Source organism: Podarcis melisellensis (assembly GCF_964234715.1).
Source record: "Podarcis melisellensis genome assembly, chromosome: 16".
NCBI lineage: Eukaryota > Metazoa > Chordata > Lepidosauria > Squamata > Lacertidae > Podarcis > Podarcis melisellensis.
In genome coordinates this window covers 6,436,162-6,443,903 of record NC_138533.1, presented here as the reverse complement: position 1 = coordinate 6,443,903, position 7,742 = coordinate 6,436,162, and the positions used below count along the sequence as shown (strand labels likewise).

The 7,742-nt window shown below is 43.6% G+C and overlaps 1 long non-coding RNA gene across 1 annotated transcript; it reads right to left on the bottom strand.

The window, feature by feature from the left end:
- Positions 1-5,398: 5,398 nt before the first annotated feature.
- LOC309358722 lies at positions 5,399-7,497 on the bottom strand. The gene is made up of 2 exons (XR_014163517.1): positions 7,283-7,497; positions 5,399-6,183 (listed from the first exon to the last, which is right to left on the bottom strand). It is a non-coding gene; the product is annotated as an uncharacterized lncRNA (long non-coding RNA).
- Positions 7,498-7,742: the final 245 nt, after the last annotated feature.

Here is a 7,742-nt window from a genome sequence, read left to right as displayed (position 1 = left end):
AGTAACTATTATACTGCAATCAACAATCAGCATCACAGGCTGGGCTGGGCTGCCCCCACTTGCCTTCCGCCTTAGCATCAGCCTTAGCCAAGGCTGTTCCCTGCTCCCTTGCTCTGGCACATCCTGTCCCAGATCTAAAGATTGCTGAGAGTAAACTTGAACACACCAGGCTTCGGAAGAAGTGGGCTTTCTTCCTTCATCCCCAGGGATGCATTCCCCATTAGCCTTCCTTTCTCTTTCCCTGTGTAATATTCCAGTGTGTTTTGACTGCAGCAAAACTCCATGGTGGACTTGGAGATTCATGTTTGGGGTAAGAATCCAAGGACTTTCAAGGGAACTTTGTCAAACAAAACAAAACAATTGGACTTGCTCGCTCCATTTTGCTGGTTCCTGACATTCATTCGATCCTATAACTAAAGTCTCTTTGTAGCTTCTTGCTAGTCTTCCCCTCTCCCATGTTTCTCTCTCTTTTTTCAGTAGGAGGGAGAGGAGAGAAGTGGGGGAAAGAAGGCAGAAATGTAGGAAAGAAAAGGTAGATAATGAAACAGACGGTTTGCATTTGAATTTTGCAGGAATGACATTTGGCAACACATGGGTTGATTTCTGTTCCGTGAGTTTCTGTCATTTTCTCATTTCTCCAGTCTTAAATTCAGTTCTCCATATTTCTGCAACAGTACAGATGTGCTTTTAAATCCTCATAGGAATTCATCAGCATTTAAGTTCACATTTTCACAAAAGCACACAATTTGTCTGCATTTTTCCTCCTTCACACGTTTTTGGAAACAATTTCCCTTATTAGCATGCATGATTGCTTTTCATTTTTGCAGGCATAAAAGCATTTTCTTGCCCCTCCCTTTCTCTGCTTTTGAACATATTCTTTTGTTGCAAAATTTGGTGAACGGCAAAATTTGTAGGGTAGGTGCTTCTGTTTGCAGATCATTAGAGTATGAGAGGTTGGTTTTTTTGTTTTTTAGTTTTTAAAAAGATATTTATTAAAGTTTTGAGAGGTACAAAAAGAAAAAGCAAAAAACATCATTTTAAACAAAAAAACAATACAACACAACCCAATAGACAAAAGAAAAAGAAAAATAATAATAGAGAAAAAGGAGAGAATTAAAATCCATTCAGCAAAAAACAAAACAACAACAACAACAAAGAAACATACAGCAAATCTTCCCATTACTTATCTTTCATTAGCTTATTTCCCTGACCTCCTCACACCTCCCTTTTGGCCCAGCCTTATTTGAATTGGGAGAAACAGCTGATGGGTTTTGAGGGTAGCAAAATAACTTTTGGCAAAGCCAGCAATACCTCTTGGTTCTAGGACAATTTGCATTACTGCTTGATGTGGATCTCAGGTAGAGGGGCATGGAACAAATACTCTGAAGCAAAACTCCATAACCAAAACCACTATGGTTCTTCTTGACTGTCTTCTAATTTCCCAGGACATTTCAGAGGTGTTTCATGCAAGCAGAAAGGCTTGAAATCTGCTTTCAAATGTTGCTGTACACGAAGGGTGAAGAACATTTTGCCCTCTGGATAATAGATGAAATACAATTCCCATCAGCCTCAGCAAGCATGGCCAACAGTCAGGGGTGATGGCAGCTGTAGTTCAGCAACAATTGGGAGACAAAAATCTATCCACACCTGTATTAGATAATGAGGAGGTGAAGATGCTCTGGGAGGTACCCCCTGGAGAGCATATGCTCCATGTTTTCCAACAGAAAATGAACAAATCTTGGAACAGATACTCCTCTAGTCCCAAGAAACAGATTGTTCTCAATGAGAACTGAAAGCTTCTACCAGACTGCTTAAGGGCAACAGTGATGAGAAGGTAGGTTACTCTCTGCAGTTCATTCTCTGGGTGATCTGAAGTAGATCTGTTATGGATTGAAATTCCAAATATTTCAGCAGAAGCAAGATGAACTGCCTGTGCTTCCATGGTCAATGTCCAGAGAACCTTCCTAATTGTTAAGAATTGTTTGCTGGTGGAGCAACCAGCCTCTGCCAGCCATCTTTCAGGAGTGTTATACTTGCAAGATCCCTACACTGAGCAGAGGGTGGTAGTGGGTTGCATGAGCTTGATGGTCCTTCTCAACCCCAAAATACTATGATCCTAAAAGTCATGTTTTCAGATTTTATTTCCCAGTCACGAGCACTACATACCAGCAATGTTAAAGTTTTGTTAAAACAAGAAGAGCTATGTAGAATGACTTCAGATGCTGGCATCTGACTTTGTATGATACATCTTCAGACAGGGCTCTGCCTCCCAGCTGAATGTTTTCCATGTGGAAAGAACTTCTAATTACAGTAAGTAATTGAGCGCTCTGTTTATGAGCATGAGTTGCTCACAAACCTCAGAACAATAGCGTTTGCAAGCTACACCCTACAGGTCCTTTTCCTCATAACAAACTAAAGCCGCATTCTTTTATGAGATGCAATCTCTCAGTTCCTGAGGTTTCGTCAATTGAAATCAAAGGAATCATCAAAACGATCAATGTGTCTCTGGTTTCTTGCGTTTAAGCTGTGCAAGAACAAGGACTGATGGATACAATCTTGCCACACAAGGTTGTTTCCACTGATCCGAACAATGTTCTGGTGAGGTACAGTAAGCCATCAGAACAGAAGATGATACAGCAGGGGTGGGCAGCCCTATTTTTCTTCTGAGGGCCACATAGTCTCAAGGGTGATATAATAAATTTTTATTTATACCCTGCCCTTCCCGGTTCAGAAAACTGGACTCAGGGCAGCTAACAACAAATTTAAAACACTTAATTGATGCAACAAAAAACAGTATAAAATACAGTATAAAACATGAATAACAATAAATTCATAATTCAAAAATCAATTTAGGGGGAAAATCCATCCAATAAACATTAGATGATCACCAGGGCTAGCTGGCTAAATTAGTCCTATTTGGGTCAGTGAGGAGACCAGGGGAGAATTAGCTGTGGGATCCCAGAGCAGTTAAGGGGAGGATAAAAAGGGGAGGGGGAGGGAAGGAAGGGGAATAAAAGATCAGGCTAAGTTCAAATTGAAAGCCAGGTGGAATAGTTCTGTCTTACAGGCCCTGTGGAAGGAAGTTAAATCCTGCAGGGCCCTGGTCTCATGGGACAGAGCATTTCACCAGGTTGAAGCCATTACTGAGAAGGCCCTGGCCCTGGTGGAGGTTCATCTGACTTCCTTAGGGCCCGGGACCTCTAAACTATGATCATTCATGGACCTTAAGGTCCTCTGCAGGGCATACCAGGAGAGGTGGTCCCGTAAATACAAGGGCCCTAAGCCACATGATGATGGGGGCCTCATGGATACCCTGAAATTGGATGCCGAGAAGGAATGTTTTAATAAATAAAATTTCTCATTTGCTTCTTTGTTCCCTTTCATCAAAGGTAGTCTGACTCCAAAAACGGATGTTCACTAATGCCTCCTTGGTTATGATTGAGTAGATGTTGCTCAGAGTTCCAGCCAACCATGCCCTCTTATAAGCTACTCCATTCCATTCTCCTAAACACTCCTCCCACTTTTCCATTCCCACACCCCAAATACGGTGTTTTGTGCCCCCTGCACATGCTCAACCCTCATTGATCTACCCAGCTGAATTTGTTGTTTTGATCTACCCAGTTGAATTTGTTTCGTTCTTCTAGAAACGTTGTGTTTTCTTCCCAGAGCCTGCTCATAGCCCTCTCAGGAGGCATTTATTTAATGAATTTGCTAGTAGAATCTGATTGCCAGACCAAGACAGCCTGAACACAGCCGTTCACAAATTCATAAGCTCAAGACTTGATTACTGTAACACTTTACAGTAGTACCTCAGGTTAAGTACTTAATTCGTTCCGGAGGTCCATACTTAACTTGAAACTGTTCTTAACCTGAAGCACCACTTTAGCTAATGGGGCCTCCTGCTGCAGCCGCGCTGCCAGAGCATGATTTCTGTTCTCATCCTGAAGCAAAGTTCTTAACCGGAAGCACTATTTCTGGGTTAGTGGAGTCTGTAACCTGAAGCGTATGTAACCCGAGGTACCACTGTATATATATATACCTCAACACTTGTTTCTGATGCAGAAGCTGCAGCTAGTGCAGAATTCAGCAGACAAACTGGTGGCAGGAGGAGGCGACTAGCAATATGCTACTCCAGTCCAAGAGAGCTGCACAGATTACCTGGGCCTTGCTCCAGGTTGTTGTGTTCATTTAGAAAGCCTTCAAGATCACATGGTTCCTTGTGCTCTGCCCCAGTTGCTGAGGTCTTCTGATGGAGGATTTTGGGTGGTCTCACATGACCTTGGTGTTCAGCTAGCTTCTGCTAGGGGGCAAGCTTTCGGTGTAGCTTGCCTCCCCCATGGAACTCTTTGCCAGTGGAGACTCAGCAGGAATCATTCCGACAGGGCTTTCAAAGTCTCTGGGATTACTTCCCAACTAACTTCTACTGATGTGGATATTATTATTTAACCTGTTTACAGTAGCACCTCGGGTTAAGAACTTAATTCGTTCCAGAGGTCTGTTCTTAACCTGAAACTGTTCTTAACCTGAGGTATCGCTTTAGCTAATGGTGCCTCCCGCTGCAGCCACGCTGCTGCCACGCGGTTTCTGTTCTCATCCTGAAGCAAAGTTCTTAACCCGAGGTACTATTTCTGGGTTAGCAGAGTCTGTAACCTGAAGCGTCTGTAACCTGAAGCGTCTGTAACCCGAGGTACCACTGTACTGTAATTTGGAAGTAATACTGTGTTTTTAGGTTGTATACCACAAACGTGCAATTTGTATCTATTTAAGTACTTAAATTAGCAAAATAAAACTGTGCTGGAAATGGTTGTTGAAGGACAGCATAAATTCTGTGAAACAAAGCAGTCTCCATTAATGTTATCTGCTCAACTCCACTGTTCATCTCTCCTTATTTACGGGTTTCTAATGGTTCGAATCCCCGCGGCGGGGTGCGCTCCTATCGTTCGGTCCCAGCACCTGCCAACCTAGCAGTTCGAAAGCACCCCCGTGTGCAAGTAGATAAATAGGGACCGCTTACTAGCGGGAAGGTAAACGGCGTTCCGTGTGCTGCGCTGGCTCGCCAGATGCAGCTTGTCACGCTGACCACGTGACCCAGAAATGTCTGCGGACAGCGCTGGCTCCCGGCCTACGGAGTGAGATGAGCGCACAACCCTAGAGTCTGTCAAGACTGGCCCGTACGGGCAGAGGTACCTTTACCTTACCTTTTACCTAATGGTTCTCTGGAAGACACTTCTGCTATAGAATGAGGGGCCCAAGGTATCATATGGAACTGGATGCTGCTGCAACTGTGCTGAAGCTAAGCTGGTCTAGGTCAGCTCAATTTCTGGACAGGAGGCAACAAGGGAACGCTACGCATTGCCACATTTCATTTCAACCATAGAAGAAAAAGGGGAGGCAAATGTTTTGCGATGCAATTGAAATTTTAATATGAGAGCAAAGAGATGCACATAGTTCAGTGAAAAGGGCAAATAGAATACAGACTGAAAGACACCATGTTCCATAATACTTTCTTCCCGCAAGAAAACACGGGTCATAAAACAGGATAGAAGAAGATCACAAACCAAAATGGTATACAATGCATGTTCAGAAATGGGAGCATTCACAATCAAGGTTGCATTTCCTTTTTCTTTTTGGGAGGAGAGAGATCTTCTTAGGACATTACACTGGGGAATTTAGGGAAGGGCCCCAGTGTGGCATTCATATTGCAGTCTCTCTCTGGCTCTTTCTCCCAATTCCATAATTCCCAATTCAGATGCCACATGTTGTTGCTTGTGCCAGTTCTGATGCTGGGTGTTCAATCTCTCAGAAGGCAGTGGTAAGAACTGGTCCAGCTCTTCCTTTAATTTTGTTTGCCCCATTGTTCTTCCATGCACATCCTTCTTTGGTCTTGATTTAGAATTGGCAGCTACCATAGTTGCATGGTAGCTGGGGCTGAGAGTAGAAGTCGGACACGTTGGAGCCACCACTGCCATACAGAGAAGGTCTGCCAAGAGGGTATCTAGCACATGGGTTGTTCTGCTCAATGCAGAAAGGCTGGTCAGGGCAACAGAGAGCTGGCCCTGGGATGGTCAAGACAAAAGGTGGTGGTCGGATGGTCACTGTTGAAGGAGGGCACTGGGCATAGCAAGGATCCTGCCACATACCAGAACGACGGCCATAAGACATCTTTGAGGTTTAGAGGTGGATCTAAAAGAAGAGTAAGTGTTATGCAGAATTCCCAGAAGTTTGAGACAGACACAGGTTAAGGGTTCTGTTGGATCAGACCAAAAGGCCATCTACTTGCACACCATGGAAAAGATAATCCGATCGCTTGGTAGCTTCCTCTTTGTGGGACTCATAGTTGGGCAGTAATATATTCTGGATTATCTAGCTCTGTATTTTCCTCATTGAGTAGAAAGTTGTTCTTCTAAATCTACATGGCCTCCTCCAACTCTACAATTTAGATGAGCCAGTCTTCCGGCTCAATATAAGCAATTCCCGTAACCAAATGAGAAAGTGCAAAAGGTCCAAGGTCTAAATAGTGGTGGTATCAGTTTAAAGGACCCATCATAGAAAGAATGGGAAATACTTCAGCCTGACACCAGGAAACCTAACACATTTTAGATTGATAGTCAAAGGGCCTGGTAGTTTCTTCTTGGTGGGACTCACAGATTCATGGTAGAGCTATGTAGAAGGCAACAACTGCCACCACCACTGCTACTGCTACTGCAAAGCTTGGGGGTTCTAGCAAAATGAAGCTACCTTCCATTTGGACCAATGATAAACCTCAATCAAGTATCTCATCTAAGCATGTAAATCAGTGGTGAGGAACCTGTGGCAACAGCTGGCAACCATACCTCTACCACAAAGGTTTTGAATTCTCCTGAAAAGGAAGCAACCTACGATTGGACTTTCTACCCCAATAACAATATTCAAGAAAGATTCTCATCTATGCTGGTAAATCCGTGGTGAGGAACCTGCGGCACTGAAGAAGGTGCTGGACTGCTGCTCCCATTTGTTGGAGAGTTGGAGTCCAATGACATCTGGAAGACTGCATGTTCCTCACCTATATTGTAAGCCCCAGAGAGCCTTTGAAGGTTGCACTACCCCAACCCACTACAATATTCCAACATGCAAAGAAGAAGCAACACAGGCCGATTTGCTTGAAACCCTCCCACAATGCAGCAAATCCCTGAGCCTACTTATCCTCAACAATCATCAGCTACTGACAGACCCCTGCAGAACTGTGGCACACTTAGAAGAAGAAAAAGAAATGGCCACAGATCCAGAATCCAAGTGGACTTACCTATTTTTCTGAGAAGTGCAGAAATTAAGATAAGTGTTTGGAAGAAGCCTAGAGCAAAGGCTTTTTATACTGTTTGCTAGCAGGAAGCATATTTAAGACTTCCTTTTTTTTCTCAGGGGGGTATGATGGTGAGCTGATAAATTGCCACAGGGAAAATCCCAGATTGCTTCAAAGAGCTGACACCCTTTCCTTTATAATCTAATATTCATGAATTATCACCTCACTTTCATCATACATTTCTCTCGAACTCCGTATCAAAGTCTTTTACAATACCAGTGGCTGCATGACGAATATTTCAGCCGTGCATGGACAAAGTGCCATGACTCAGCATTTCGTCTTCATGAAGCTGCTTCCCGGAAAATTGTTCATCACCATCAGCAAGTGGTTTCGGGACATAGCTGGTGTTGGTGGTCATCAGGATAGAGTCACTGTCAATACCTTGAAGCCACTAATTTGGCCA